The sequence below is a fragment of the Pseudophryne corroboree genome, unplaced genomic scaffold, assembly GCF_028390025.1.
Source record: "Pseudophryne corroboree isolate aPseCor3 unplaced genomic scaffold, aPseCor3.hap2 scaffold_207, whole genome shotgun sequence".
Classification (NCBI taxonomy): domain Eukaryota; kingdom Metazoa; phylum Chordata; class Amphibia; order Anura; family Myobatrachidae; genus Pseudophryne; species Pseudophryne corroboree.
The window spans coordinates 472,233-500,019 of NW_026968711.1; the positions used below are offsets into that span (position 1 = coordinate 472,233).

General features: G+C 49.0%; 27 non-coding genes and 3 pseudogenes across 27 annotated transcripts; 24 read left to right on the forward strand and 6 right to left on the reverse strand.

Annotated features, from left to right (window-relative positions):
- Positions 1–499: 499 nt before the first annotated feature.
- On the reverse strand, positions 500–678 carry LOC135005992 (U1 spliceosomal RNA; annotated as a pseudogene).
- A 3,777-nt stretch (positions 679–4,455) lies between these two features.
- Positions 4,456–4,619, forward strand: LOC135005653 (U1 spliceosomal RNA). The gene has a single exon (XR_010206183.1). It is a non-coding gene; the product is annotated as a U1 spliceosomal RNA (small nuclear RNA).
- A 152-nt stretch (positions 4,620–4,771) lies between these two features.
- On the forward strand, positions 4,772–4,934 carry LOC135005867 (U1 spliceosomal RNA). The gene has a single exon (XR_010206386.1). It is a non-coding gene; the product is annotated as a U1 spliceosomal RNA (small nuclear RNA).
- Positions 4,935–5,605: 671 nt separating this feature from the next.
- On the forward strand, positions 5,606–5,769 carry LOC135005663 (U1 spliceosomal RNA). The gene has a single exon (XR_010206192.1). It is a non-coding gene; the product is annotated as a U1 spliceosomal RNA (small nuclear RNA).
- Positions 5,770–5,921: 152 nt separating this feature from the next.
- LOC135005877 (U1 spliceosomal RNA) lies at positions 5,922–6,085 on the forward strand. Its single transcript, XR_010206396.1, has one exon. It is a non-coding gene; the product is annotated as a U1 spliceosomal RNA (small nuclear RNA).
- A 664-nt stretch (positions 6,086–6,749) lies between these two features.
- LOC135005800 (U1 spliceosomal RNA) lies at positions 6,750–6,913 on the forward strand. The gene has a single exon (XR_010206324.1). It is a non-coding gene; the product is annotated as a U1 spliceosomal RNA (small nuclear RNA).
- Positions 6,914–7,064: 151 nt separating this feature from the next.
- On the forward strand, positions 7,065–7,228 carry LOC135005980 (U1 spliceosomal RNA). The gene has a single exon (XR_010206454.1). It is a non-coding gene; the product is annotated as a U1 spliceosomal RNA (small nuclear RNA).
- Positions 7,229–12,205: 4,977 nt separating this feature from the next.
- LOC135006041 (U5 spliceosomal RNA) lies at positions 12,206–12,321 on the reverse strand. The gene has a single exon (XR_010206499.1). It is a non-coding gene; the product is annotated as a U5 spliceosomal RNA (small nuclear RNA).
- A 275-nt stretch (positions 12,322–12,596) lies between these two features.
- Positions 12,597–12,712, reverse strand: LOC135006025 (U5 spliceosomal RNA). The gene has a single exon (XR_010206484.1). It is a non-coding gene; the product is annotated as a U5 spliceosomal RNA (small nuclear RNA).
- A 274-nt stretch (positions 12,713–12,986) lies between these two features.
- Positions 12,987–13,102, reverse strand: LOC135006012 (U5 spliceosomal RNA). The gene has a single exon (XR_010206472.1). It is a non-coding gene; the product is annotated as a U5 spliceosomal RNA (small nuclear RNA).
- A 286-nt stretch (positions 13,103–13,388) lies between these two features.
- On the reverse strand, positions 13,389–13,504 carry LOC135006016 (U5 spliceosomal RNA). Its single transcript, XR_010206476.1, has one exon. It is a non-coding gene; the product is annotated as a U5 spliceosomal RNA (small nuclear RNA).
- A 270-nt stretch (positions 13,505–13,774) lies between these two features.
- Positions 13,775–13,890, reverse strand: LOC135006009 (U5 spliceosomal RNA). The gene has a single exon (XR_010206469.1). It is a non-coding gene; the product is annotated as a U5 spliceosomal RNA (small nuclear RNA).
- A 144-nt stretch (positions 13,891–14,034) lies between these two features.
- Positions 14,035–14,197, forward strand: LOC135005852 (U1 spliceosomal RNA). Its single transcript, XR_010206372.1, has one exon. It is a non-coding gene; the product is annotated as a U1 spliceosomal RNA (small nuclear RNA).
- Positions 14,198–14,868: 671 nt separating this feature from the next.
- LOC135005633 (U1 spliceosomal RNA) lies at positions 14,869–15,032 on the forward strand. The gene has a single exon (XR_010206164.1). It is a non-coding gene; the product is annotated as a U1 spliceosomal RNA (small nuclear RNA).
- A 152-nt stretch (positions 15,033–15,184) lies between these two features.
- On the forward strand, positions 15,185–15,347 carry LOC135005943 (U1 spliceosomal RNA). The gene has a single exon (XR_010206435.1). It is a non-coding gene; the product is annotated as a U1 spliceosomal RNA (small nuclear RNA).
- A 671-nt stretch (positions 15,348–16,018) lies between these two features.
- LOC135005736 (U1 spliceosomal RNA) lies at positions 16,019–16,182 on the forward strand. Its single transcript, XR_010206263.1, has one exon. It is a non-coding gene; the product is annotated as a U1 spliceosomal RNA (small nuclear RNA).
- A 152-nt stretch (positions 16,183–16,334) lies between these two features.
- On the forward strand, positions 16,335–16,497 carry LOC135005856 (U1 spliceosomal RNA). Its single transcript, XR_010206376.1, has one exon. It is a non-coding gene; the product is annotated as a U1 spliceosomal RNA (small nuclear RNA).
- Positions 16,498–17,171: 674 nt separating this feature from the next.
- Positions 17,172–17,335, forward strand: LOC135005711 (U1 spliceosomal RNA). Its single transcript, XR_010206239.1, has one exon. It is a non-coding gene; the product is annotated as a U1 spliceosomal RNA (small nuclear RNA).
- A 152-nt stretch (positions 17,336–17,487) lies between these two features.
- LOC135005871 (U1 spliceosomal RNA) lies at positions 17,488–17,650 on the forward strand. Its single transcript, XR_010206390.1, has one exon. It is a non-coding gene; the product is annotated as a U1 spliceosomal RNA (small nuclear RNA).
- Positions 17,651–18,324: 674 nt separating this feature from the next.
- On the forward strand, positions 18,325–18,488 carry LOC135005673 (U1 spliceosomal RNA). Its single transcript, XR_010206202.1, has one exon. It is a non-coding gene; the product is annotated as a U1 spliceosomal RNA (small nuclear RNA).
- A 142-nt stretch (positions 18,489–18,630) lies between these two features.
- On the forward strand, positions 18,631–18,793 carry LOC135005765 (U1 spliceosomal RNA). The gene has a single exon (XR_010206291.1). It is a non-coding gene; the product is annotated as a U1 spliceosomal RNA (small nuclear RNA).
- Positions 18,794–19,463: 670 nt separating this feature from the next.
- Positions 19,464–19,627, forward strand: LOC135005579 (U1 spliceosomal RNA). The gene has a single exon (XR_010206113.1). It is a non-coding gene; the product is annotated as a U1 spliceosomal RNA (small nuclear RNA).
- Positions 19,628–22,866: 3,239 nt separating this feature from the next.
- LOC135005617 (U1 spliceosomal RNA) lies at positions 22,867–23,030 on the forward strand. Its single transcript, XR_010206149.1, has one exon. It is a non-coding gene; the product is annotated as a U1 spliceosomal RNA (small nuclear RNA).
- Positions 23,031–23,182: 152 nt separating this feature from the next.
- Positions 23,183–23,318, forward strand: LOC135005920 (U1 spliceosomal RNA; annotated as a pseudogene).
- A 698-nt stretch (positions 23,319–24,016) lies between these two features.
- LOC135005635 (U1 spliceosomal RNA) lies at positions 24,017–24,180 on the forward strand. The gene has a single exon (XR_010206165.1). It is a non-coding gene; the product is annotated as a U1 spliceosomal RNA (small nuclear RNA).
- Positions 24,181–24,332: 152 nt separating this feature from the next.
- LOC135005821 (U1 spliceosomal RNA) lies at positions 24,333–24,495 on the forward strand. The gene has a single exon (XR_010206344.1). It is a non-coding gene; the product is annotated as a U1 spliceosomal RNA (small nuclear RNA).
- A 674-nt stretch (positions 24,496–25,169) lies between these two features.
- LOC135005578 (U1 spliceosomal RNA) lies at positions 25,170–25,333 on the forward strand. Its single transcript, XR_010206112.1, has one exon. It is a non-coding gene; the product is annotated as a U1 spliceosomal RNA (small nuclear RNA).
- Positions 25,334–25,485: 152 nt separating this feature from the next.
- Positions 25,486–25,648, forward strand: LOC135005888 (U1 spliceosomal RNA). The gene has a single exon (XR_010206406.1). It is a non-coding gene; the product is annotated as a U1 spliceosomal RNA (small nuclear RNA).
- A 674-nt stretch (positions 25,649–26,322) lies between these two features.
- Positions 26,323–26,486, forward strand: LOC135005713 (U1 spliceosomal RNA). The gene has a single exon (XR_010206240.1). It is a non-coding gene; the product is annotated as a U1 spliceosomal RNA (small nuclear RNA).
- Positions 26,487–26,638: 152 nt separating this feature from the next.
- LOC135005968 (U1 spliceosomal RNA) lies at positions 26,639–26,774 on the forward strand (annotated as a pseudogene).
- Positions 26,775–27,787: the final 1,013 nt, after the last annotated feature.

Sequence of the window (27,787 nt, forward strand, 5' to 3'; positions counted from 1 at the left end):
CAAACAGTTAGCGTGTTCAGTTGTTAACCAAAAGGTTGGTGGTTCAATCCCACCTAGGGACGTAATTGACCTTGTTATCAGATTTTGGTGATCTTTAAGTAGACAAGTCAAAATTTCGAAAACCCCTGTTATGGAGTAGGGTACCTGGCCTTCTCTGATGTAATCAGAGTTAGATTTGATTAAGTGATTTTATAAAAAAAACAGCCACGAAGCACAATTTAGCAGTGGGTTGCAGAGAAAAAGAAATATGCTGGCAGAAAAATCCAATTGAGTGATTAAACAGCTCTTCATTTTCTGGCTTTATTTTTATGCTAACAAATTTGTGCTCTGAAAAGTGTCCACAAAGCCAAGTATCTTATTAACACCTTTGTAGGGATGGTTTTTCACCTATTATTAAATTAAACTTGCTTCATTGGAAAGGCAGCAAGTGATGTCATCCAAGCAGTGGGTCAAGGTTGGCTTCAAACCTCGTCTGCTTATGAAAAGAGAAAAGGGGTATGCAGGGCATGGCGGCCTTTTGCGGTGCTTGGATGACCCCTAGTTCGCATTAAATAATGCAGTCGAGTTTCCCACATTTGGGGAAATCACAGGGGTCAGCATACCCAGAATGCAATGAATGAACCGCACCCTGGGAGAACAGTCTTCATGACCATGGTATCTCCTATGCAAAATAAGTATGATTTGGGATAGGGCTGGGGAGGGCCGCTGCTCAGGCACATCTCTGTCAAGTAAAGGAGATTCAACTGAGGCAGCACAAGGGAACTCTCATCTGGGGACAACAACTGCAGGGAGAACACATATTTTCAGATGAACATGGGAGGGCAGAAGGCTGCCTAATACTGAAGCACCCCCAAACAACAAACCAAATGCAACAACTAGTGCAAGCATTCCTGGGGGAAGGCCTGCAGCAGATGGATTTGCATATGGCGATGTCATCCAAGCAGTGGGTCAAAGTTGGCTTCAACCCTCGTCTGCATATGAAAAGAGAAAAGGGGCGTGCAGGGCATGGCGGCCTTTTGCGGCACTTGGATGACCCCTAGTTCGCATTAAACACCTCCACCCTCTGTCGGTGTGGGGCTGATGTTGGCTATGCCCCAGCCCCTGAAGGATTCAAGCTGATTTCTTGCAGCAGCTGGGCACTGTAACAGCTCCAGAGCTGCTCTGTAAGGCAAGTAAAAGGGTGTGGGCCCTGCAGCACTACCTGTAGTTCGCATTGTGCAAGACCCCTAGTTCGCATTAAACACCCCCACCCTCCTTCGGTGTGGGGCTCATGTTGGCCATGCCCCAGCCCCTGAAGCATTCACGCTGATTTCTTGCAGCAGCTGGGCACTGTAACAGCTCAAGAGCTGCTCTGTAAGGCAAGTAAAAGGGTGTGGGCCCTGCAGCACTACCTGTAGTTTGCATTGTGCATTGGAAGGCACAAAGTAAGCAGACGGGAGGAGAAGTCAGGATAGTGCACAAGGGTATAGACGGGAGGGGATCAAGAAAAAAGAAGTGGAAACAGACAGCAAACTAGGCTTCCAATGCACAATGCAAACTACAGGTAGTGCTGCAGGGCCCACACCCTTTTACTTGCCTTACAGAGCAGCTCTGGAGCTGTTTAATCACTCAATTGGATTTTTCTGCCAGCATAATTTTTCTCTTACGTCCTAGAGGATGCTGGGGACTCCGTAAGGACCATGGGGGATAGACGGGCTCCGCAGGAGACATGGGCACTTTAAGAAAGACTTTAGATCTGGGTGTGCACTGGCTCCTCCCTCTATGCCCCTCCTCCAGACCTCAGTTTACTACTGTGCCCAGAGGAGACTGGGTGCTTTTCAGGGAGCTCTCCTGAGTTTCCTGACAGAAAGTATATTTGTTAGATTTTTTTATTTTCAGGGAGCCTGCTGGCAACAGACTCCCTGCATCGAGGGGCGGAGGGGAGAGATGCACACCTACTTCTGTGAGTTGATAGGCTCTGCTTCTTAGGCTACTGTACAGCATTAGCTCCAGAGGGATCGGTACGCAGGTCTCACCCTCGCCGTCCGTCCCAGAGCCGCGCCGCCGTCCCCCTCGCAGAGCCGGAAGATAGAAGCCGGGTGAGTATGAGAAGAAAAGAAGACTTCAGAGGCGGCGGAAGACTTCATGATCTTCACTGAGGTAACGCACAGCAGTAAAGCTGTGCTCCATTGCTCCCATACACCTCACACACGGCAGTCAGTGTAAGGGTGAAGGGCGCAGGGGGGACGCCCTGGGCAGCAATATAGACCTCTCTTTGGCAAAATAAATATATATGCAGCTAGGCACTGTATATATATATAAGAGCCCCCGCCATTTTTTTATGGGGGGGGCTATTTGAGCGGGACAGAAGCCCGTCGCTGAGGGGGTGGGGCTTCTCCCTCAGCACTCCCCAGCGCCATTTTCTCCACAGCACCGCTGAGGGGAAGCTCCATGGACTCTCCCCTGCTTATACCACGGTAGAAAGAGGGTCTTAAAGAAGAGGGGGCACATAATTAGGCGCATATATATATGGAAATACAGCGCTACTGGGTAAACATAAAATTATTGTGTTTTTTTCCTGGGTCATATAGCGCTGGGGTGTGTGCTGGCATACTCTCTCTCTCTGTCTCTCCAAAGGGCCTTGTTGGGGAACTGTCCTCAGATAAGAGGATTCCCTGAGTGTATGGTGTGTCGGTACACGTGTGTCGACATGTCTGAGGTAGAAGGCTCTCCTAGAGAGGAGCAGGAGCAAATTAATGTGGTGTCTCCATCGACAACGCCGACACCTGACTGGATGGATATGTGGAATGTTTTAAGTGCTAATGTAAACTTATTACACAAGAGATTAGACAAAGCTGAAGCTAGGGAACAGTCAGGGAGTCAACCCATGCCTGTCCCTATGTCGCAGGGACCTTCGGGGTCTCAAAAGCGCCCACTATCCCAAATAGTTGACACAGATACCGACACAGATTCTGACTCCAGTGTCGACTACGATGATGCAAAGTTACAGCCAAAATTGGCTAAATGTATTCGATATATGATTATTGCAATAAAAGATGTTTTGCACATCACAGAGTCCCCTGTCCCTGACACGAGGGTACACATGTATAAGGGAAAGAAACCTGAGATAACCTTTCCCCCCTCACATGAGTTGAACGAATTATGTGAAAAAGCTTGGGAATCTCCAGACAAAAAGCTGCAGATTCCCAAAAGGATTCTTATGGCGTATCCTTTCCCGCCAATGGACAGGATACGGTGGGAATCCTCCCCTAGGGTGGATAAAGCATTGACACGCTTATCCAAAAAGGTAGCGCTGCCATCCCAGGATACGGCTACCATCAGGGACCCTGCTGACCGCAAGCAGGAGGTTACCCTAAAGTCCATTTACACACATTCTGGTACCTTACTCAGACCGGCAATTGCGTCGGCCGGGGTTGTAGCGCGGTGGCAGCATGGACAGATACCTTATCAGCAGAGATTGAGACCCTAGATAAGGATGCTATGTTATTGACCATAGGGCATATAAAAGATGCTGTCCTATATATGAGAGATGCTCAAAGTGACATTAGTCTACTGGGTTCTAGAATAAACGCTATGTCGATTTCTGCTAGACGAGTCCTATGGACCCGGCAATGGACAGGTGATGCCGACTCAAAAAGGCATATGGAGGTTTTACCTTACAGGGGTGAGGAATTGTTTGGGAAAGGTCTCTCGGACCTAGTCTCCACAGCTACAGCTGGTAAATCAAATTTTTTGCCTTATATTCCCTCACAGCCTAAGAAAGCACCACATTATCAAATGCAGTCCTTTCGATCACAGAGAAACAAGAAAGTACGAGGTGCGTCCTTTCTTGCCAGAGGTAAGGGCAGAGGGAAGAAGCTGCACAACACAGCTAGTTCCCAGGAACAGAAGTCCTCCCCGGCCTCTACAAAATCCACCGCATGACGCTGGGGCTCCGCTAAAGGAGTCCGCCCAGTTGAGGGCACGTCTTCGAGTTTTCAGCCACATCTGGGTTCATTCGCAGGTGGATCCCTAGGCAATAGAAATTGTTTCTCAGGGTTACAAGCTGAAATTCGAAGAGGTGCCTCCTCGCCGGTTTTTCAAATCGGCCCTACCATCTTCTCCCCAGGAAAGGGAGATAGTATTAAATGCAATTCACAAATTGTATCTTCAACATATGCAGATGAGGGTTCCAGCCAACTTTGGCCCACTGCTTGGATGACATCACCGTATGTAAATCCGTCTTCTGCAGACCTTCTCCCAGGAATGCTTGTACTAGTTGTTGCATTTGGTTTGTTGTTTGGGCGTGCTTCAGTATTAGGCAGCCTTCTGCCCTCCCATGTTCATCTGAAAATATGTGTTCTCCCGGCAGTTGTTGTCCCCAGATGAGAGTTCCCTTGTGCTGCCTCAGTTGAATCTCCTTTACTTGACAGAGATGTGCCTGAGCAGCGGCCCTCCCCAGCCCTATCTCAAATCATACTTATTTTGCATAGGAGATACCATGGTCATAAAGATTGTTCTCCCAGGGTGAGGTTCATTCATTGCATTCTGGGTATGCTGACCCCTGTGATTTCCCCAAATGTGGGAAACTCAACTGCATTATTTGTGGTAGTGGGGCACTGTGTTTGTGTTTTCCTCTTGTCAGCTCTGGTAAAAGTCAGATTTCTTTGTCTCAGATCTTCCTCTAGCCTTGTTCTTCTTTCGAGAGTTCCATTGTGCTGCCTCAGTTTGATCTCCTTCACTTGACAGGGGGGTACCCGAGCAGCGACCCTCCCCAGCTCTAGCCCAACTCCTACATACCTGCCAGGTGAGATACTATGATCATGAAGGTGCTTCTCCCAGGGCAAGGCTCACCCATTGCACTCTGGGTGTGCTGCTCCTGCGATTTCCCCAAATGTGGGAAACTTGACTGCATAATTTGTGTTTCCCCTGGTCGGCTCTCGTATAATTCAGATCTCTTTGTCTCAGGTCTCTCTCCAGCCTAGTTTGCTGTCTGTTTCCACTTCTGTTTTCTTGAGCCGCTCCCTTCTATGCCCTTGCGCACTATCCTGACTTCTCCCGTCTGCTTACTTTGTGCCTTCCAACGCACAATGCGAACTACAGGTAGTGCTGCAGGGCCCACACCCTTTTACTTGCCGTACAGAGCAGCTCTGGAGCTGTTACAGTGCCCAGCTGCTGCAAGAAATCAGCTTGAATGCTTCAGGGGCTGGGGCATAGCCAACATGAGCCCCACACCGAAGGACGGTGGAGGTCTTTAATGCGAACTAGGGGTCATCCAAGCACCGCAAAAGGCCGCCATGCCCTGCATAACCCTTTTCTCTTTTCATATGCAGATGAGGGTTCCAGCCAACTTTGGCCCACTGCTTGGATGACATCACCGTATGCAAATCCGTCTTCTGCAGACCTTCTCCCAGGAATGCTTTTACTAGTTGTTACATTTGGTTTGTTGTTTGGGGGTGCTTCAGTATTAGGCAGCCTTCTGCCCTCCCATGTTCATCTGAAAATATGTGTTCTCCCTGCAGTTGTTGTCCCCAGATGAGAGTTCCCTTGTGCTGCCTCAGTTGAATCTCCTTTACTTGACAGAGATGTGCCTGAGCAGCGGCCCTCCCCAGCCCTATCCCAAATCATACTTATTTTGCATAGGAGTTTCCATGGTCATGAAGATTGTTCTCCCAGGGTGAGGTTCATTCATTGCATTCTGGGTATGCTGACCCCTGTGATTTCCCCAAATGTGGGAAACTCGACTGCATTAATTGTGGTAGTGGGGGACTGTGTTTGTGCTTTCCTCTGGTCAGCTCTGGTAAAAGACAGATTTCTTTGTCTCAGATCTTCCTCTAGCCTTGTTCTTTTTTCGAGAGTTTCCTTGTGCTGCCTCAGTTGGATCTCCTTCACTTGACAGGGGGGTGCCCGAGCAGCGACCCTCCCCATCTCTAGCCCAACTCCTACTTACCTGCCAGGTGAGATACTATGATCATGAAGGTGCTTCTCCCAGGGCAAGGCTCACCCATTGCACTCTGGGTGTGCTGCTCCTACGATTTCCCCAAATGTGGGACACTTGACTGCATAATTTGTGTTTCCTCTAGTCGGCTACTCGTATAATTCAGATCTCTTTGTCTCAGGTCTCTCTCCAGCCTAGTTTGCTGTCTGTTTCCACTTCTCTTTTCTTGAGCCGCTGCCTTCTATGCCCTTGTGCACTCTCCTGACTTCTCCTGTCTGCTTACTTTGTGCCTTCCAACGCACAATGCAAACTACAGGTAGTGCTGCAGGGCCCACACCCTTTTACTTGCCTTTCAGAGCAGCTCTGGAGCTGTTACAGTGCCCAGCTGCTGCAAGAAATCAGCTTGAATGCTTCAGGGGCTGGGGCATAGCCAACATGAGCCCCACACCGACGGAGGGTGGAGGTGTTTAATGCGAACTAAGGGTCATCCAAGCGCCGCAAAAGGCCGCCATGCCCTGCATACCCCTTTTCTCTTTTCATATGCAGATGAGGGTTCCAGCCAACTTTGGCCCACTGCTTGGATGACATCACCGTATGCAAATCCGTCTTCTGCAGACCTTCCCCCAGGAATGCTTGTACTAGTTGTTGCATTTGGTTTGTTGTTTGGGGTGCATTAGGCAGCCTTCTGCTCTCCCATGTTCATCTGAAAATATGTGTTCTCCCTGCAGTTGTTGTCCCCAGATGAGAGTTCCCTTGTGCTGCCTCAGTTGAATCTCCTTTACTTGACAGAGATGTGCCTGAGCAGCGGCCCTCCCCAGCCCTATCCCAAATCATACTTATTTTGCATAGGAGATACCATGGTCATGAAGATTGTTCTCCCAGGGTGAGGTTCATTCATTGCATTCTGGGTATGCTGACCCCTGTGATTTCCCCAAATGTGGGAAACTCGACTGCATTATTTGTGGTAGTGGGGGACTGTGTTTGTGCTTTCCTCTGGTCAGCTCTGGTAAAAGTCAGATTTCTTTGTCTCAGATCTTCCTCTAGCCTTGTTTTTTTTCGAGAGTTTCCTTGTGCTGCCTCAGTTGGATCTCCTTCACTTGACAGGGGGGTATCCGAGCAGCGACCCTCCCCAGCTCAAGCCCAACTCCTACTTACCTGCCAAGTGAGATACTATGATCAGGAAGGTGCTTCTACCAGGGCAAGGCTCACCCATTGCACTCTGGGTGTGCTGCTCCTACGATTTCCCCAAATGTGGGACACTTGACTGCATAATTTGTGTTTCCTCTGGTCGGCTACTCGTATAATTCAGATCTCTTTGTCTCAGGTCTCTCTCCAGCCTAGTTTGCTGTCTGTTTCCACTTCTCTTTTCTTGAGCCCCTGCCTTCTATGCCCTTGTGCACTCTCCTGACTTCTCCTGTCTGCTTACTTTGTGCCTTCCAACGCACAATGCAAACTACAGGTAGTGCTGCAGGGCCAACACCCTTTTACTTGCCTTACAGAGCAGCTCTGGAGCTGTTACAGTGCCCAGCTGCTGCAAGAAATCAGCTTGAATGCTTCAGGGGCTGGGGCATAGCCAACATGAGCAGCAAGATGCAGCACTGGACTATTAGTAATGTACTGTTGTATGCTGAGCACCACAATGCAGCACAAGACAATGAGCAGTGATACTGAGCACTGATGAGGATACTACAGAGAACTGACACTGAGCAGGAGAGACACACTACTAGTATTACTGAGCAGCAATAAGTAACCACTGATACTGGGCACTGATATTGAGATTTCCACTGAGAGAACATAGCCACGTCCTCTCCGCTCTCTCTTCAATGCACGAGTAAAAATGGCGGCAACGCGCAGCTCTTTATATGGAATCCGAATCTCGCGAGAATCCGACAGCGGGATGAAGACATTTTCCCTTGTTCAGGTTTTCCGAGTCAGGCGGGAACAACCGAGCCTGCCTCGGACCAGTGTAAACCACGTGGAGTTCGTCGGGAATTCGGTTCTCGGAGAACCGAACCCGCTCCTCTATATATACTATATTACTATGTTACTGTAGTATACAGAACACCACAATGCAATGAGCAGTGATAGTGAGCACTGATGAGGATACTAGAACTGACACTGAGCAGCAAGATGCAGCACTGGACTATTAGTAATGTACTGTAGTATGCTGAGCACCACAATGCAGCACAAGACAATGAGCAGTGATACTGAGCACTGATGAGGATACTACTGAGAACTGACACTGAGCAGGAGAGACACACTACTAGTATTACTGAGCAGCAATAAGTAACCACTGATACTGAGCACTGATATTGAGATTTCCACTGAGAGAACATAGCCACGTCCTCTCCGCTCTCTCTTCAATGCACGAGTAAAAATGGCAGCAACGCGCAGCTCTTTATATGTTACAGTGCCCAGCTGCTGCAAGAAATCAGCTTGAATGCTTCAGGGGATGGGGCATGGCCAACATGAGCCCCACACCAAAGGAGGGTGGGGGTGTTTAATGCAAACTAGGGGTCATCCAAGCACTGCAAAAGGCCGCCATGCCCTGCATGCCCCTTTTCTCTATGGAATCCGAATCAGCATGAATGCTTCAGGGGATGGGGCATGGCCAACATGAGCCCCACACCAAAGGAGGGTGGGGGTGTTTAATGCGAACTAGGGGTCATCCAAGCACTGCAAAAGGCCGCCATGCCCTGCATGCCCCTTTTCTCTTTTTATATGCAGATGAGGGTTCCAGCCAACTTTGGCCCACTGCTTGGATGACATCACCGTATGCAAATCCTTCTGCTGCAGACCTTCCCCCAGGAATGCTTGTACTAGTTGTTGGATATGGTTTGATATTTGATGGTGCTTCAGTATTAGGCAGCCTTCCGCCCTCCCATGTTCATCTGAAAAGATGTGGTCTCCCTGCAGTTGTTGTCCCCAGACGAGAGTTCCCTTGTGCTTCCTCAGTTGAATCTCCTTAACTTGACGGGGGAGGGGCTGCCCGAGCTGCCACCCTCCCCAGCCCTATCCCAACTCATACTTATTTTACATATTAGATCTCTTGATCATGAAGATTGTTCTCACAGGGTGAGGTTCATCCATTATATTTTAAAATAGGAAGGTACAAATTACATATTTGAATTGCATCTATGTGCTGGATTCAAATGTCCCCCCCCCTTCCTTTCTCAATTGTGCCCGTCAGCAGCTATTCTAAGGTTGCTGCCAATGGGTGTGACACATTCATTTCTTCTGTGGGGTACACTGGACTCCACAAGGATTCACATTGGGGTGTAGAGTAGGATCTTGATCTGAGGCACCAACCGGCTCAAAGCTTTTGACTGTTCCCAAGAAGCTCAGTGCATTCTCCTCTATAACCCCGCTTCCATGAACAGGGAGCTCAGTTTGTAGTTGGTGCCTTCAGTAGCAGGCCAATTAACAGGGGCCTGCCTCAGGCAGCCTATTCTTAGCTATTAATTTTGACAAGAAAAGAAGAACTTGTTTTATGAGAATCTACAAGGGCTGCAGCAGGCTAGGTCTAATAGACATCTTTACTGCAGCTTCATCACTCCCAGCGGCGCTGTATACTCCCGTGCCCTGGTTGCTGGGTCACTGCAGCGGAGGCTCCGGTTTCATCCTAAGGTCAGTCACACACACACCACCCTTCCGGATCACGAGGCCGCTGATGAAGGGGAGCGAGGCCGTAGGGGGTGGGCCGTGTGCGCACTGCGGTGGACACTGATTACTGGGCAGCCGCTCCACTAGCCACCAGGTACAGTTAAGGAGCACAGGTCTGGGGGTTTTTCTCCTATATTAACCCAATTTTGTACTGCCCGCAGCGCATTGTGATAGGTAATAGGGCCTGATTCAGGTTGGATTGCAATCACAATAAGCGATCCAACTGCAAAAATTGCTAAGAGCATACGCATGTGCCTGCATTTTCTGCGGCACCCCGCAGAGAATGTGATCGCCTCTGCCTGTCAATCGGGGCGGGGAAGGGGGGGAGAGGTGGGTCAGCAACACTCCATTTCCAAGTCAGGGATGGAGCGGTGCGGGGGCAAGGCTTCAAAATGGGGTCTGCAACGGAGGAGACACAGGGGGCGTGGTCACAGCGGCTGTATGACATCACATTCAGCCGCTGTGATCACAAAAATGGTGGCGGCTTCCTGCGCGCACATACAGTCTGCACCAGCAGGAGCCTACACCATTTTTTATGATCACGCTGAACTGCAGTGCGACTGCAATTACAGCATGGTCAAGAAGGGAGGCGTCATGCTGGGTGGCCATGCCCTGTCACTATGCAGGAGCCAGCACCGCTCACACACTAGTCCCCGGGTGCAGCCCCCAACCCCCGGGACACCCGGAGCAACAAAATGTAGATTCAGGCCACCAGGCCACGCCCCTACCTATGAAACCATGCCTCCTTTTTACCATTGCGCTGCTTATCTGCGCGCACTGCATTACAATCTCCCTCGCCACCTCTCTGGGTGTCACCAGTGATAGTGACACCTCTGCCATGCTTGTAGCAGCTGGTCCTAAGATCTACGCCTCACACCCTGAGTGTTTGCCCTTGTGACTTGTTGATCATCATAGCGAAGCAGATGCTTACAGAAAACTGCAGGGGCTTAGATTGAAAATAAAAAAAATTGATGGGTATAAGGTAGAGAGGAGCGGGTTCGGTTCTCCGAGAACCGAATTCCCCACGAACTCCACGTGGTTTACACTGGTCCGAGGCAGGCTCAGTTGTTCCCGCCTGACTCGGAAAACCTGAACAAGGGAAAATGTCATCATCCCGCTGTCGGATTCTTGCGAGATTCGGATTCCATAGAGAAAAGGGGCATGCAGGGCATGGCGGCCTTTTGCAGTGCTTGGATGACCCCTTGTTCGCATTAAACACCCCCACCCTCCTTTGGTGTGGGGCTCATGTTGGCCATGCCCCATCCCCTGAAGCATTCAAGCTGATTTCTTGCAGCAGCTGGGCACTGTAACAGCTCCAGAGCTGCTCTGTAAGGCAAGTAAAAGGGTGTGGGCCCTGCAGCACCACCTGTAGTTCGCATTGTGCGTTGGAAGGCACAAAGTAAGCAGACGGGAGGAGAAGTCAGGATAGTACACAAGGGCATCCTTTTCTCTTAGTCCGTAGAGGATGCTGGGGTCACATTAAGAACCATGGGGTATAGACGGGATCCGCAAAAGACATGGGCACTTTAAGACTTTCAAAGGGTGTGAACTGGCTCCTCCCTCTATGCCCCTCCTCCAGACTCCAGTTATAGGAACTGTGCCCAGGGAGACAGACATTTCGAGGAAAGGATTTATAGTTAAACTAAGGTGAGCATCTTACCAGCTCACACCTTAAGCATGCCGCAGAACGTGGCATTCAACAGAACACAAGCCAACGGCATGAACAATTGCAGCAAAAAGCTGACCAGAACCGTAACACAACATGTGTATAACCACAAGTAATAACTGCAGACACAGTATGGACTGGGACGGGTGCCCAGCATCCTCTACGTACTAAGAGAAAAGGATTTACCGGTAGGTATTAAAATCCTATTTTCTCATACGACCTAGAGGATGCTGGGGTCACATTAAGAACCATGGGGTTATACCAAAGCTCTTGAACGGGTGGGAGAGTGCGTACGACTCTGCAGCACCGAATGACCCAACTTGAGGTTATCATCAGCCAAGGTATCAAACTTGTAAAACTTAGCAAAAGTGTTTACTAAATAGCTGCTCGGCAAAGTTGCAATGCCGAGACTCCCCGACCAGCTGCCCAGGATGAACCCACCTTTCTAGTAGAATGGGTCTTCACCTAATTCAGTAACGGCAATCCTGCCGTGGAATGAGCATGCTGAATCTTACCACAGATCCAGCGCATAATGGTCTGCATGGAAGCAGGACACCCAATCATGTTGGGAGCATACAGGACAAACAGAGCCTCTGTTTTCCTAATCTGAACCGTTCTGGTGACATAAATTTTCAAAGTTCTGACCACAGCCAGAGACTTTGACTCAACGAAGGTGTCAGTGGCCAAAGGCACCATGTGGAAAGATGAACCACCTTCGGCAGAAATTGTTGACGTGTCCTCAATTCTGCTCTATCTTCATGAAAGATCAAATAAAGGCTCTTGTGATACTGCATGGTTTGTACTGTTTTCCATGTGCTCCCAGATCTTTCAAGCAAGTAGCATGGTCAAGAAAGTTCTGTTTGAAAAGAAACAAACATTTACTGTCATTGTTATGCAAATAAACTTACATTAAAGCTAACAAGAAAGCACACTCGTTCTGTCTTTAAACTGATAAAAGAAACCCCAATAATATGGGGCATGCAAAAATTGAGATAAAACTCAGTTTTGCTCCTCTCCACGGAAATCTTTAATAAAAGGCGAAATATTTGTTAGTTCTGAAGAGAAACCAGAGCATGACCAAGATTCCACCTGTCGCCTGAGTGCCATGCCAGCAGTTCTCATTCAGCTCAAAGTGAGCACCCAATTTGAATGAAAGAAAGCAGATTTCTCACCAGGCTTCCCCTTGCTATAAACATGGTTTGTACTCTTTTCCATGTGCTCCCAGATCTTTCAAACAATTAGTGTGGTCAAGAAAGTTCTGTTTGAAAAGAAACAAACATTTACTGTAATTTCTATGCAAATGAGCTTACATTAAAGCACACTCGTTCTATCTTTAAACCAATAAAATAAAACCCCAATAAGATGGGGCATGCAAAAATTGAGATAAAACTCAGTTTTGCTCCTCTCCACGGAAATCTTTAGTAAAAGGCGAAAGATTTGTTCGTTCTGAAGAGAAACCACAGCATGACCAAGATTCTACCTGTCGCCTGAGTGCCATGCCAGCAGTCCTCATTCAGCTCAAAGTGAGCACCCAATTTGAAAGAAAGAAAGCAGATTTCTCACCAGGCTTCCCCTTGCTATAAACATGGTTTGTACTCTTTTCCATGTGCTCCCAGATCTTTCAAGCAATTAGTATAGTCAAGAAAGTTCTGTTTGAAAAGAAACAAACATTTACTGTCATTTCTACGCAAATGAGCTTACATTAAAGCACACTCGTTCTATCTTTAAACTGATAAAAGAAACCCCAATAAGACGGGGCATGCAAAAATTGAGATAAAACTCAGTTTTGCTCCTCTCCACGGAAATCTTTAGTAAAAGGCGAAAGATTTGTTCGTTCTGAAGAGAAACCAGAGCATGACCAAGATTCCACCTGTCGCCTGAGTGCCATGCCAGCAGTCCTCATTCAGCTCAAAGTGAGCACCCAATTTGAAAGAAAGAAAGCAGATTTCTCACCAGGCTTCCCCTTGCTATAAGCATGGTTTGTACTCTTTTCCATGTGCTCCCAGATCTTTCAAGCAATTAGTATGGTCAAGAAAGTTCTGCTTGAAAAGAAACAGACATTTATTGTCATTGTTATGCAAATATACTTACATTAAAGCTAACAAGAAAGCACACTCGTTCTGTCTTTAATCCGATAAAAGAAACCCCAATAATATGGGACATGCAAAAATTGAGATAAAACTCAGTTTTGCTCCTCTCCACGGAAATCTTTAGTAAAAGGCGAAAGATTTGTTCGTTCTGAAGAGAAACCAGAGCATGACCAAGATTCCACCTGTCGCCTGAGTGCCGTGCCAGCAGTCCTCATTCAGATCAAAGTAAGCGCCCAATTTGAAAGAAAGCAGATTTCTCACCTGTCTTCTCCTTGCTATAAGCATGGTTTGTACTGTATTCCATGTGCTCCCAGATCTTTCAAGCAAGTAGCATGGTCAAGAAAGTTCTGTTTGAAAAGAAACAAACATTTACTGTCATTTCTATGCAAATGAGCTTACATTAAAGCACACTCATTCTATCTTTAAACCGATAAAAGAAACCCCAAAAAGATGGGGCATGCAAAAATTGAGATAAAACTCGGTTTTGCTCCTCTCCACGGAAATCTTTAGTAAAAGGCGAAAGATTTGTTCGTTCTGAAGAGAAACCAGAGCATGACCAAGATTTTTATCTGAAAATATGTGTTCTCCCTGCAGTTGTTGTCCCCAGATGAGAGTTCCCTTGTGCTGCCTCAGTTGAATCTCCTTTACTTGACAGGGGGATGCTCGAGCAGCGACCCTCCCCAGCTCTAGCCCAACTCCTACTTACCTGCCAGGTGAGATACTATGATCATGAAGGTGCTTCTCCCAGGGCAAGGCTCACCCATTGCACTCTGGGTGTGCTGCTTCTGCGATTTCCCCAAATGTGGGAAACTTGACTGCATAATTTGTGTTTCCCCTGGTCGGCTCTCGTATAATTCAGATCTCTTTGTCTCAGGTCTCTCTCCAGCCTAGTTTGCTGTCTGTTTCTACTTCTCTTTTCTTGAGCCGCTCCCTTCTATGCCCTTGCGCACTATCCTGACTTCTCCCGTCTGCTTACTTTGTGCCTTCCAACGCACAATGCAAACTACAGGTAGTGCTGCAGGACCCACACCCTTTTACTTGCCTTACAGAGCGTCTCTGGAGCAGTTACAGTGCCCAGCTGCTGCAAGAAATCAGCTTGAATGCTTCAGGGGCTGGGGAATAGCCAACATGAGCCCCACACCGAAGGAGGGTGGAGGTGTGTAATGCGAACTAGGGGTCATCCAAGCGCCGCAAAAGGCCGCCATGCCCTGCACGCCCCTTGTCTCTTTTCATATGCAGACGAGGGTTGAAGCCAACTTTGACCCACTGTTTGGATGACATCACCATATGCAAATCCATCTGCTGCAGGCCTTCCCCCAGGAATGCTTGCACTAGTTGTTGCATTTGGTTTGTTGTTTGGGGGTGCTTCAGTATTAGGCAGCCTTCTGCCCTCCCATGTTCATCTGAAAATATATGTTCTCCCTGCAGTTGTTGTCCCCAGATGAGAGTTCCCTTGTGCTGCCTCAGTTGAATCTCCTTTACTTGACAGAGATGTGCCTGAGCAGCGGCCCTCCCCAGCCCTATCCCAAATCATACTTATTTTGCATAGGCGATACCATGGTCATGAAGATTGTTCTCCCAGGGTGAGGTTCATTCATTGCATTCTGGGTATGCTGACCCCTGTGATTTCCCCAAATGTGGGAAACTCGACTGCATTATTTGTGGTAGTGGGGGACTGTGTTTGTGCTTTCCTCTGGTCAGCTCTGGTAAAAATCAGATTTCTTTATCTCAGATCTTCCTCTAGCCTTGTTCTTCTTTCGAGAGTTCCCTTGTGCTGCCTCAGTTGGATCTCTTTCACTTGACAGGGGGGTGCCCGAGCAGCGACCCTCCCCAGCTCTAGCCCAACTCCTACTTACCTGCCAGGTGAGATACTATGATCATGAAGGTGCTTCTCCCAGGGCAAGGCTCACCCATTGCACTCTGGTTGTGCTGCCCCTGTGATTTCCCCAAATGTGGGAAACTTGACTGCATAATTTGTGTTTCCCTTGGTCGGCTCTCGTATAATTCAGATCTCTTTGTCTCAGGTCTATCTCCAGCCTAGTTTGCTGTCTGTTTCCACTTCTCTTTTCTTGAGCCGCTCCCTTCTATGCCCTTGCGCACTATCCTGACTTCTCCCGTCTGCTTACTTCGTGCCTTCCAACGCACAATGCAAACTACAGGTAGTGCTGCAGGGCCCACACCCTTTTACTTGCCTTACAGAGCAGCTCTGGAGCAGTTACAGTGCCCAGCTGCTGCAAGAAATCAGCTTGAATGCTTCAGGGGCTGGGGCATAGCCAACATGAGCCCCACACCGAAGGAGGGTGGAGGTGTGTAATGCTAACTAGGGGTCATCCAAGCGCCGCAAAAGGCCGCCATGCCCTGCACGCCCCTTTTCTCTTTTCATATGCAGACGAGGGTTGAAGCCAACTTTGACCCACTGCTTGGATGGCATCACCATATGCAAATCCATCTGCTGCAGGCCTTCCCCCAGGAATGCTTGCACTAGTTGTAGCATTTGGTTTGTTGTTTGGGGGTGCTTCAGTATTAGGCAGCCTTCTGCCCTCCCATGTTCATCTGAAAATATGTGTTCTCCCTGCAGTTGTTGTCCCCAGATGAGAGTTCCCTTGTGCTGCCTCAGTTGAATCTCCTTTACTTGACAGAGATGTGCCTGAGCAGCGGCCCTCCCCAGCCCTATCCCAAATCATACTTATTTTGCATAGGCGATACCATGGTCATGAAGATTGTTCTCCCAAGGTGAGGTTCATTCATTGCATTCTGGGTATGCTGACCCCTGTGATTTCCCCAAATGTGGGAAACTCGACAGCATTATTTGTGGTAGTGGGGGACTGTGTTTGTGCTTTCCTCTGGTCAGCTCTGGAAAAAGTCAGATTTCTTTGTCTCAGATCTTCCTCTAGCCTTGTTCTTCTTTCGAGAGTTCCCTTGTGCTACCTCAGTTGGATCTCTTTCACTTGACAGGGGGGTGCCCGAACAGCGACCCTCCCCAGCTCTAGCCCAACTCCTACTTACCTGCCAGGTGAGATACTATGATTATGAAGGTGCTTCTCCCAGGGCAAGGCTCACCCATTGCACTCTGGGTGTGCTGCCCCTGCGATTTCCCCAAATGTGGGAAACTTGACTGCATAATTTGTGTTTCCCCTGGTCGGCTCTCGTATAATTCAGATCTCTTTGTCTCAGGTCTCTCTCCAGCCTAGTTTGCTGTCTGTTTCCACTTCTCTTTTCTTGAGCCGCTCCCTTCTATGCCCTTGCGCACTATCCTGACTTCTCCTCCTGTCTGCTTACTTTGTGCCTTCCAACGCACAATGCGATCTACAGGTAGTGCTGCAGGGCCCAGACCCTTTTACTTGCCTTACAGAGCAGCTCTGGAGCTGTTACAGTGCCCAGCTGCTGCAAGAAATCAGCTTGAATGCTTCAGGGGCTGGGGCATAGCCAACATGAGCCCCACACCAAAGGAGGGTGGAGGTGTTTAATGCAAACTAGGGGTCAGCCAAGCGCCGCAAAAGGCCACCATGCCCTGCACGCCCCTTTTCTCTTTTCATATGCAGACGAGGGTTGAAGCCAACTTTGACCCACTGCTTGGATGACATCACCATATGCAAATCCCTCTGCGGCAGGCCTTCCCCCAGGAATGCTTGCACTAGTTGTTGCATTTGGTTTGTTGTTTGGGGGTGCTTCAGTATTAGGCAGCCTTCTGCCCTCCCATGTTCATCTGAAAATATATGTTCTCCCTGCAGTTGTTGTCCCAAGATGAGAGTTCCCTTGTGCTGCCTCAGTTGAATCTCCTTTACTTGACAGAGATGTGCATGAGCAGCGGCCCTCCCCAGCCCTATTCCAAATCATACTTATTTTGCATAGGAGATACCATGGTCATGAAGATTTTTCTCCCAGGGTGAGGTTCATTCATTGCATTTTGGGTATGCTGACCCCTGTGATTTCCCCAAATGTGGGAAACTTGACTGCATTATTTGTGGTAGTGGGAGACTGTGTTTGTGCTTTCCTCTGGTCAGCTCTGGTAAAAGTCAGATTTCTTTGTCTCAGATTTTCCTTTAGCCTTGTTCTTCTTTCGAGAGTTCCCTTGTGCTGCCTCAGTTGGATCTCCTTCACTTTACAGGGGGGTGCCCGAGCAGCGACCCTCCCCAGCTCTAGCCCAACTCCTACTTACCTGCCAGGTGAGATACTATGATCATGAAGGTGCTTCTCCCAGGGCAAGGCTCACCCATTGAACTCTGGGTGTGCTGCTCCTGCGATTTCCCCAAATGTGGGAAACTTGACTGCATAATTTGTGTTTCCCCTGGTCGGCTCTCGTATAATTCAGATCTCTTTGTCTCAGGTCTCTCTCCAGCCTAGTTTGCTGTCTGTTTCCACTTCTCTTTTCTTCAGCCGCTCCCTTCTATACCCTTGTGCACTATCCTGACTTCTCCTCCCGTCTGCTTACTTTGTGCCTTCCAATGCACAATGCAAACTACAGGTAGTGCTGCAGGGCCCACACCCTTTTACTTGCCTTACAGAGCAGCTCTGGAGCTGTTGCAGTGCCAAGCTGCTGCAAGAAATCAGCTTGAATGCTTCAGGGGCTGGGGCATAGCCAACATGAGCCCCACACCGAAGGAGGGTGGAGGTGTTTAATGCAAACTAGGGGTCAGACAAGCGCAGCAAAAGGCCACCATGCCCTGCGCGCCCCTTTTCTGTTTTCATATGCAGACGAGGGTTGAAGCCAACTTTGACCCACTGCTTGGATGACATCACCATATGCAAATCCATCTGCGGCAGGCCTTCCCCCAGGAATGCTTGCACTAGTTGTTGCATTTGGTTTGTTGTTTGGGGGTGCTTCAGTATTAGGCAGCCTTCTGCCCTCCCATGTTCATCTGAAAATATGTGTTCTCCCTGCAGTTGTTGTCCCTAGATGAGAGTTCCCTTGTGCTGCCTCAGTTGAATCTCCTTAACTTGACAGAGATGTGCCTGAGCAGCGGCCCTCCCCAGCTCTATCCCAAATCATACTTATTTTGCATAGGAGATACCATGGTCATGAAGATTATTCTCCCAGGGTGAGGTTCATTCATTGCATTCTGGGTATGCTGACCCCTGTGATTTCCCCAAATGTGGGAAACTCGACTGCTTTATTTGTGGTAGTGGGGGACTGTGTTTGTGTTTTCCTCTGGTCAGCTCTGGTAAAAGTCAGATTTCTTTGTTTCAGAGCCTTGTTCTTCTTCTGAGAGTTCCCTTGTGCTGCCTCAGTTGGATCTCCTTCACTTGACAGGGGGGTGCCCGAGCAGAGACCCTCCCCAGCTCTAGCCCAACTCCTACTTACCTGCCAGGTGAGATACTATGATCATGAAGGTGCTTCTCCCAGGGCAAGGCTCACCCATTGCACTCTGGGTGTGCTGCCCCTGCGATTTCCCCAAATGTGGGAAACTTGACTGCATAATTTGTGTTTCCCCTGGTCGGCTCTCGTATAATTCAGATCTCTTTGTCTCAGGTCTCTCTCCAGCCTTGTTTGCTGTCTGTTTCCACTTCTCTTTTCTTCAGCCGCTCCCTTCTATGCCCTTGTGCACTATCCTGACTTCCCCGTCTGCTTACTTTGTGCCTTCCAATGCACAATGCAAACTACAGGTAGTGCTGCAGGGCCCACACCCTTTTACTTGCTTTACAGAGCAGCTCTGGAGCTGTTACAGTGCCCAGCTGCTGCAAGAAATCAGCTTGAATGCTTCAGGGGCTGGGGCATAGCCAACATGAGCCCCACACCGAAGGAGGGTGGAGGTGTTTAATGCGAACTAGGGGTCATCCAAGCGCCGCAAAAGGCAGCCATGCCCTGCACACCCCTTTTTTATTTTCATATGCAGACGAGGGTTGAAGCCAACTTTGACCCACTGCTTGGATGACATCACCATATGCAAATCCGTCTGCTGCAGGCCTTCCCCCAGGAATGCTTGCACTAGTAGTTGCATTTGGTTTGTTGTTTGGGGGTGCTTCAGTATTAGGCAGCCTTCTGCCCTCCCATGTTCATCTGAAAATATGTGTTCTCCCTGCAGTTGTTGTCCCCAGATGAGAGTTCCCTTGTGCTGCCTCAGTTGAATCTCCTTTACTTGACAGAGATGTGCCTGAGCAGCGGCCCTCCCCAGCCCTATCCCAAATCATACTTATTTTGCATAGGAGATACCATGGTCATGAAGATTGTTCTCCCAGGGTGAGGTTCATTCATTGCACTCTGGGTATGCTGACCCCTGTGATTTCCCCAAATGTGGGAAACTCGACTGCATTATTTGTGGTAGTGGGGGACTGTGTTTGTGCTTTCCTCTGGTCAGCTCTGGTAAAAGTCAGATTTCTTTGTCTCAGATCTTCCTCTAGCCTTGTTCTTCTTTCGAGAGTTCCCTTGTGCTGCCTCAGTTGGATCTCCTTCACTTGACAGGGGGTGCCCGAGCAGCAATCCTCCACAGCTCTAGCCCAACTCCTACTTACCTGCCAGGTGAGATACTATGATCTTCACTGTTAGGGCAATCAGGATGTGGAATTCCCTGCCAGGGAAGGTGGTAATGGCGGACTCTGTAATTGGATTTAAAAAAGGAATGGATACATTTCTGAATGAAAAAGCTATCCAAGGTTATAATACTTAAAATATCAACATGGTTAATCCGGGGGTAACATGAGTTATAGTAGCTAACTAGTCATAAAACATTATTCAGCAAGTATGTAGAATCATCACAACTTAAAACAGGTTGAACACGATGGGCAATTTGCCTCTATTCAACCTCAAAAACTATGTTACCATATGTTACTATATTACTATGTTACTGTAGTATACAGAACACCACAATGTAATGAGCAGTGATAGTGAGCACTGATGAGGATACTAGAACTGACACTGAGCAGCAAGATGCAGCACTGGACTATTAGTAATGTACTGTAGTATGCTGAGCACCACAATGCAGCACAAGACAATGAGCAGTGATACTGAGCACTGATGAGGATACTACTGAGAACTGACACTGAGCAGGAGAGACACACTACTAGTATTACTGAGCAGCAATAAGTAACCACTGATACTGAGCACTGATATTGAGATTTCCACTGAGAGAACATAGCCACGTCCTCTCCGCTCTCTCTTCAATGCACGAGTAAAAATGGCGGCAACGCGCAGCTCTTTATATGGAATCCGAATCTCGCGAGAATCCGACAGCGGGATGATGACATTTTCCCTTGTTCAGGTTTTCCGAGTCAGGCAGGAACAACCGAGCCTGCCTCGGACCAGTGTAAACCACGTGGAGTTCGTCGGGAATTCGGTTCTCGGAGAACCGAACCCGCTCCTCTATATATACTATATTACTATGTTACTGTAGTATACAGAACACCACAATGCAATGAGCAGTGATAGTGAGCACTGATGAGGATACTAGAACTGACACTGAGCAGCAAGATGCAGCACTGGACTATTAGTAATGTACTGTAGTATGCTGAGCACCACAATGCAGCACAAGACAATGAGCAGTGATACTGAGCACTGATGAGGATACTACTGAGAACTGACACTGAGCAGGAGAGACACACTACTAGTATTACTGAGCAGCAATAAGTAACCACTGATACTGAGCACTGATATTGAGATTTCCACTGAGAGAACATAGCCACGTCCTCTCCGCTCTCTCTTCAATGCACGAGTAAAAATGGCAGCAACGCGCAGCTCTTTATATGGAATCCGAATCTCACGAGAATCTGACAGCGGGATGATGACATTTTCCCTTGTTCAGGTTTTCCGAGTCAGGCAGGAACAACCGAGCCTGCCTCGGACCAATGTAAACCACGTGGAGTTCGTGGGGAATTCGGTTCTCGGAGAACCGAACCCACTCCTCTCTACCTTATACCCATCAATTGTTTTTATTTTCAATCTAAGCCCCTGCAGTTTTCTGTAAGCATCTGCTTCGCTATGATGATCAACAAGTCACAAGGGCAAACACTCAGGGCTTGAGGCGTAGATCTTAGGACCAGCTGCTACAAGCATGGCAGAGGTGTCACTATCACTGGTGACACCCAGAGAGGTGGCGAGGGAGATTGTAATGCAGTGCGCGCAGATAAACAGCGCAATGGTAAAAAGGAGGCATGGTTTCATAGGTAGGGGCGTGGCCTGGTGGCCTGAATCTACATTTTGTTGCTCCGGGTGTCCCGGGGGTTGGGGCTGCACCCGGGGACTAGTGTGTGAGCGGTGCTGGCTCCTGCACAGTGACAGGGCATGGCCACCCAGCATGACGCCTCCCTTCTTGACCATGCTGTAATTGCAGTCGCACTGCAGTTCAGCGTGATCATAAAAAATGGTGTAGGCTCCTGCTGGTGCAGACTGTAGAGAAAAGCTGCTGTGACCACGCCCCCTGTGTCTCCTCCGTTGCAGACCCCATTTTGAAGCCTTGCCCCCGGACTAAGAGAAAAGAATGCCCTTGCGCACTATCCTGACTTCTCCTCCCGTCTGCTTAATTTGTGCCTTCCAACGCACAATGCGAACAACAGGTGGTGCTGCAGGGCCCACACACTTTTACTTGCCTTACAGAACAGCTCTGGAGCTGTTACAGTGCCCAGCTGCTGCAAGAAATCAGCTTGAATGCATCAGGGGATGGGGCATGGCCAACATGAGCCCCACACCAAAGGAGGGTGGGGGTGTTTAATGCGAACTAGGGGTCATCCAAGCACTGCAAAAGGCCGCCATGCCCTGCATGCCCCTTTTCTATTTTCATATGCAGATGAGGGTTCCAGTCAACTTTGGCCCACTGCTTGGATTTACATCACCGTATGCAAATCCGTCTGCTGCAGACCTTCCCCCAGGAGTGCTTGTACTAGTTGTTGCATATGGGCCCTCATTCCGAGTCGTTCGCTCTGTAAATTTCATCGCATCGCAGTGAAATTCTGCTTAGTACGCATGCGCAATATTCGCACTGCGACTGCGCCAAGTAATTTTACAATGAAGAAAGTATTTTTACTCACGGATTTTTCTTCGCTCCGGCGATCGTAATGTGATTGACAGGAAATGGGTGTTACTGGGCGGAAACAGGCCATTTTATGGGCGTGTGGGAAAAAACGCTACAGTTTCCGGAAAAAACGCAGGAGTGGCCGGAGAAACGGGGGAGTGTCTGGGCGAACTCTGGGAGTGTTTGTGACGTCAAACCAGGAACGACAAGCACTGAACTGATCGCAGATGCAGAGTAAGTCTGAAGCTACTCTGAAACTGCTAAGTAGTTTGTAATCGCAATATTGCGAATACATCGGTCGCAATTTTAGGAAGCTAAGATTCACTCCCAGTAGGCGGCGGCTTAGCGTGTGTAACTCTGCTAAAATCGCCTTGCGAGCGATCAACTCGGAATGAGGGCCATGGTTTGATATTTGATGGTGCTTCAGTATTAGGCAGCCTTCCGCCCTCCCATGTTCATCTGAAAAGATGTGGTCTCCCTGCAGTTGTTGTCCCCAGATGAGAGTTCCCTTGTGCTGCCTCAGTTGAATCTCCTTTACTTGACAGAGATGTGCCTGAGCAGCGGCCCTCACCAGCCCTATCCCAAATCATACTTATTTTGCATAGGAGATACCATGGTCATGAAGATTGTTCTCCCAGGGTTAGGTTCATTCATTGCATTCTGGGTATGCTGACCCCTGTGATTTTCCCAAATGTGGGAAACTCGACTGCATTATTTGTGGTAGTGGGGGACTGTGTTTGTGCTTTCCTCTGGTCAGCTCTGGTAAAAGTCAGATTTCTTTGTCTCAGATCTTCCTCTAGCCTTGTTCTTCTTTCGAGAGTTCCCTGGTGCTGCTTCAGTTGGATCTCCTTCACTTCACAGGGGGGAACCCGAGCAGCGACCCTCCCCAGCTCTAGCCCAACTCCTACTTACCTGCCAGGTGAGATACTATGATCATGAAGGTGCTTCTCCCAGGGCAAGGCTCAACCATTGCACTCTGGGTGTGCTGCTCCTGCGATTTCCCCAAATGTGGGAAACTTGACTGCATAATTTGTGTTTCCCCTCGTCGGCTCTCGTATAATTCAGATCTCTTTGTCTCAGGTCTCTCTCCAGCCTAGTTTGCTGTCTGTTTCCACTTCTCTTTTCTTGAGCCGCTCCCTTCTATGCCCTTGCGCACTATCCTGACTTCTCCCGTCTGCTTACTTCGTGCCTTCCAACGCACAATGCGAACTACAGGTAGTGCTGCAGGGCCCACACCCTTTTACTTGCCTTACAGAGTAGCTCTGGAGCAGTTACAGTGCCCAGCTGCTGCAAGAAATCAGCTTTAATGCTTCAGGGGCTGGGGCATAGCCAACATGAGCCCCACACCGAAGGAGGGAGGAGGTGTGTAATGCAAACTAGGGGTCATCCAAGCGCTGCAAAAGGCCGCCATGCCCTGCACGCCCCTTTTCTCTTTTCATATGCAGACGAGGGTTGAAGCCAACTTTGACCCACTGCTTGGATGACATCACCATATGCAAATCCATCTGCTGCAGGCCTTCCCCCAGGAATGCTTGCACTAGTTGTTGCATTTGGTTTGTTGTTTGGGGGTGCTTCAGTATTAGGCAGCCTTCTGCCCTCACATGTTCATCTGAAAATATGTGTTCTCCCTGCAGTTGTTGTCCCCAGATGAGAGTTCCCTTGTGCTGCCTCAGTTGAATCTCCTTTACTTGACAGAGATGTGCCTGAGCAGCGGCCCTCCCCAGCCCTATCCCAAATCATACTTATTTTGCATAGGCGATACCATGGTCATGAAGATTGTTCTCCCAGGGTGAGGTTCATTCATTGCATTCTGGGTATGCTGACCCCTGTGATTTCCCCAAATGTGGGAAACTCGACTGCATTATTTGTGGTAGTGGGGGACTGTGTTTGTGCTTTCCTCTGGCCAGCTCTGGAAAAAGTCAGATTTCTTTGTCTCAGATCTTCCTCTAGCCTTGTTCTTCTTTCGAGAGTTCCCTTGTGCTGCCTCAGTTGGATCTCTTTCACTTGACAGGGGGGTGCCCGAACAGCGACCCTCCCCAGCTCTAGCCCAACTCCTACTTACCTGCCAGGTGAGATACTATGATCATGAAGGTGCTTCTCCCAGGGCAAGGCTCACCCATTGCACTCTGGGTGTGCTGCCCCTGCGATTTCCCCAAATGTGGGAAACTTGACTGCATAATTTGTGTTTCCCTTGGTCGGCTCTCGTATAATTCAGATCTCTTTGTCTCAGGTCTCTCTCCAGCCTAGTTTGCTGTCTGTTTCCACTTCTCTTTTCTTCAGCCGCTCCCTTCTATACCCTTGTGCACTATCCTGACTTCTCCTCCCGTCTGCTTACTTTGTGCCTTCCAATGCACAATGCAAACTACAGGTAGTGCTGCAGGGCCCACACCCTTTTACTTGCCTTACAGAGCAGCTCTGGAGCTGTTACAGTGCCCAGCTGCTGCAAGAAATCAGCTTGAATGCTCCAGGGGATGGGGCATGGCCAACATGAGCCCCACACCAAAGGAGGGTGGAGGTGTTTAATGCGAACTAGGGGTCATCCAAGCACCGCAAAAGGCCGCCATGCCCTGCACGCCCCTTTTCTCTTTTCATATGCAGATGAGGGTTGAAGCCAACTTTGACCCACTGCTTGGATGACATCACCGTATGCAAATCCGTCTTCTGCAGAACTTCCCCCAGGAATGCTTGCACTAGTTGTTGCATTTGGTTTGTTGTTTGGGGGTGCTTCAGTATTAGGCAGCCTTCTGCCCTCCCATGTTCATCTGAAAATATGTGTTCTCCCTGCAGTTGTTGTCCCCAGATGAGAGTTCCCTTGTGCTGCCTCAGTTAAATCTCCTTTACTTGACAGAGATGTGCATGAGCAGCGGCCCTCCCCAGCCCTATTCCAAATCATACTTATTTTGCATAGGAGATACCATGGTCATGAAGATTTTTCTCCCAGGGTGAGGTTCATTCATTGCATTTTGGGTATGCTGACCCCTGTGATTTCCCCAAATGTGGGAAACTCAACTGCATTATTTGTGGTAGTGGGGGACTGTGTTTGTGCTTTCCTCTGGTCAGCTCTGGTAAAAGTCAGATTTCTTTGTCTCAGATTTTCCTCTAGCCTTGTTCTTCTTTCGAGAGTTCCCTTGTGCTGCCTTAATTGGATCTCCTTCACTTTACAGGGGGGTACCCTAGCAGCGACCCTCCCCAGCTCTAGCCCAACTCCTACTTACCTGCCAGGTGAGATACTATGATCATGAAGGTGCTTCTCCCAGGGCAAGGCTAACCCATTGCACTCTGGGTGTGCTGCTCCTGCGATTTCCCCAAATGTGGGAAACTTGACTGTATAATTTGTGTTTCCCCTGGTCGGCTCTCGTATAATTCAGATCTCTTTGTCTCAGGTCTCTCTCCAGCCTAGTTTGCTGTCTGTTTCCACTTCTCTTTTCTTGAGCCGCTTACTTCTATGCCCTTGCGCACTATCCTGACTTCTCCTCCTGTCTGCTTACTTTGTGCCTTCCAACGCACAATGCGAACTACAGGTAGTGCTGCAGGGCCCACACCCTTTTACTTGCCTTACAGAGCAGCTCTGGAGCTGTTACAGTGCCCAGCTGCTGCAAGAAATCAGCTTGAATGCTTCAGGGGCTGGGGCATAGCCAACATGAGCCCCACACCAAAGGAGGGTGGAGGTGTTTAATGCAAACTAGGGGTCAGCCAAGCGCCGCAAAAGGCCACCATGCCCTGCACGCCCCTTTTCTCTTTTCATATGCAGACGAGGGTTGAAGCCAACTTTGACCCACTGCTTGGATGACATCACCATATGCAAATCCATCTGCGGCAGGCCTTCCCCCAGGAATGCTTGCACTAGTTGTTGCATTTGGTTTGTTGTTTGGGGGTGCTTCAGTATTAGGCAGTCCTCTGCCCTCCCATGTTCATCTGAAAATATATGTTCTCCCTGCAGTTGTTGTCCCAAGATGAGAGTTCCCTTGTGCTGCCTCAGTTGAATCTCCTTTACTTGACAGAGATGTGCATGAGCAGCGGCCCTCCCCAGCCCTATTCCAAATCATACTTATTTTGCATAGGAGATACCATGGTCATGAAGATTTTTCTCCCAGGGTGAGGTTCATTCATTGCATTTTGGGTATGCTGACCCCTGTGATTTCCCCAAATGTGGGAAACTTGACTGCATTATTTGTGGTAGTGGGAGACTGTGTTTGTGCTTTCCTCTGGTCAGCTCTGGTAAAAGTCAGATTTCTTTGTCTCAGATCTTCCTCTAGCCTTGTTCTTCTTTCGAGAGTTCCCTGGTGCTGCCTCAGTTGGATCTCCTTCACTTCACAGGGGGGAACCCGAGCAGCGACCCTCCCCAGCTCTAGCCCAACTCCTACTTACCTGCCAGGTGAGATACTATGATCATGAAGGTGCTTCTCCCAGGGCAAGGCTCAACCATTGCACTCTGGGTGTGCTGCTCCTGCGATTTCCCCAAATGTGGGAAACGTGACTGCATAATTTGTGTTTCCCCTCGTCGGCTCTCGTATAATTCAGATCTCTTTGTCTCAGGTCTCTCTCCAGCCTAGTTTGCTGTCTGTTTCCACTTCTCTTTTCTTGAGCCGCTCCCTTCTATGCCCTTGCGCACTATCCTGACTTCTCCCGTCTGCTTACTTCGTGCCTTCCAACGCACAATGCGAACTACAGGTAGTGCTGCAGGGCCCACACCCTTTTACTTGCCTTACAGAGTAGCTCTGGAGCAGTTACAGTGCCCAGCTGCTGCAAGAAATCAGCTTGAATGCTTCAGGGGCTGGGGCATAGCCAACATGAGCCCCACACCGAAGGAGGGTGGAGGTGTGTAATGCGAACTAGGGGTCATCCAAGCGCTGCAAAAGGCCGCCATGCCCTGCACGCCCCTTTTCTCTTTTCATATGCAGACGAGGGTTGAAGCCAACTTTGACCCACTGCTTGGATGACATCACCATATGCAAATCCATCTGCTGCAGGCCTTCCCCCAGGAATGCTTGCACTAGTTGTTGCATTTGGTTTGTTGTTTGGGGGTGCTTCAGAGTAGCTCTGGAGCAGTTACAGTGCCCAGCTGCTGCAAGAAATCAGCTTGAATGCTTCAGGGGCTGGGGCATAGCCAACATGAGCCCCACACCGAAGGAGGGTGGAGGTGTGTAATGCGAACTAGGGGTCATCCAAGCGCTGCAAAAGGCCGCCATGCCCTGCACGCCCCTTTTCTCTTTTCATATGCAGACGAGGGTTGAAGCCAACTTTGACCCACTGCTTGGATGACATCACCATATGCAAATCCATCTGCTGCAGGCCTTCCCCCAGGAATGCTTGCACTAGTTGTTGCATTTGGTTTGTTGTTTGGGGGTGCTTCAGTATTAGGCAGCCTTCTGCCCTCACATGTTCATCTGAAAATATGTGTTCTCCCTGCAGTTGTTGTCCCCAGATGAGAGTTCCCTTGTGCTGCCTCAGTTGAATCTCCTTTACTTGACAGAGATGTGCCTGAGCAGCGGCCCTCCCCAGCCCTATC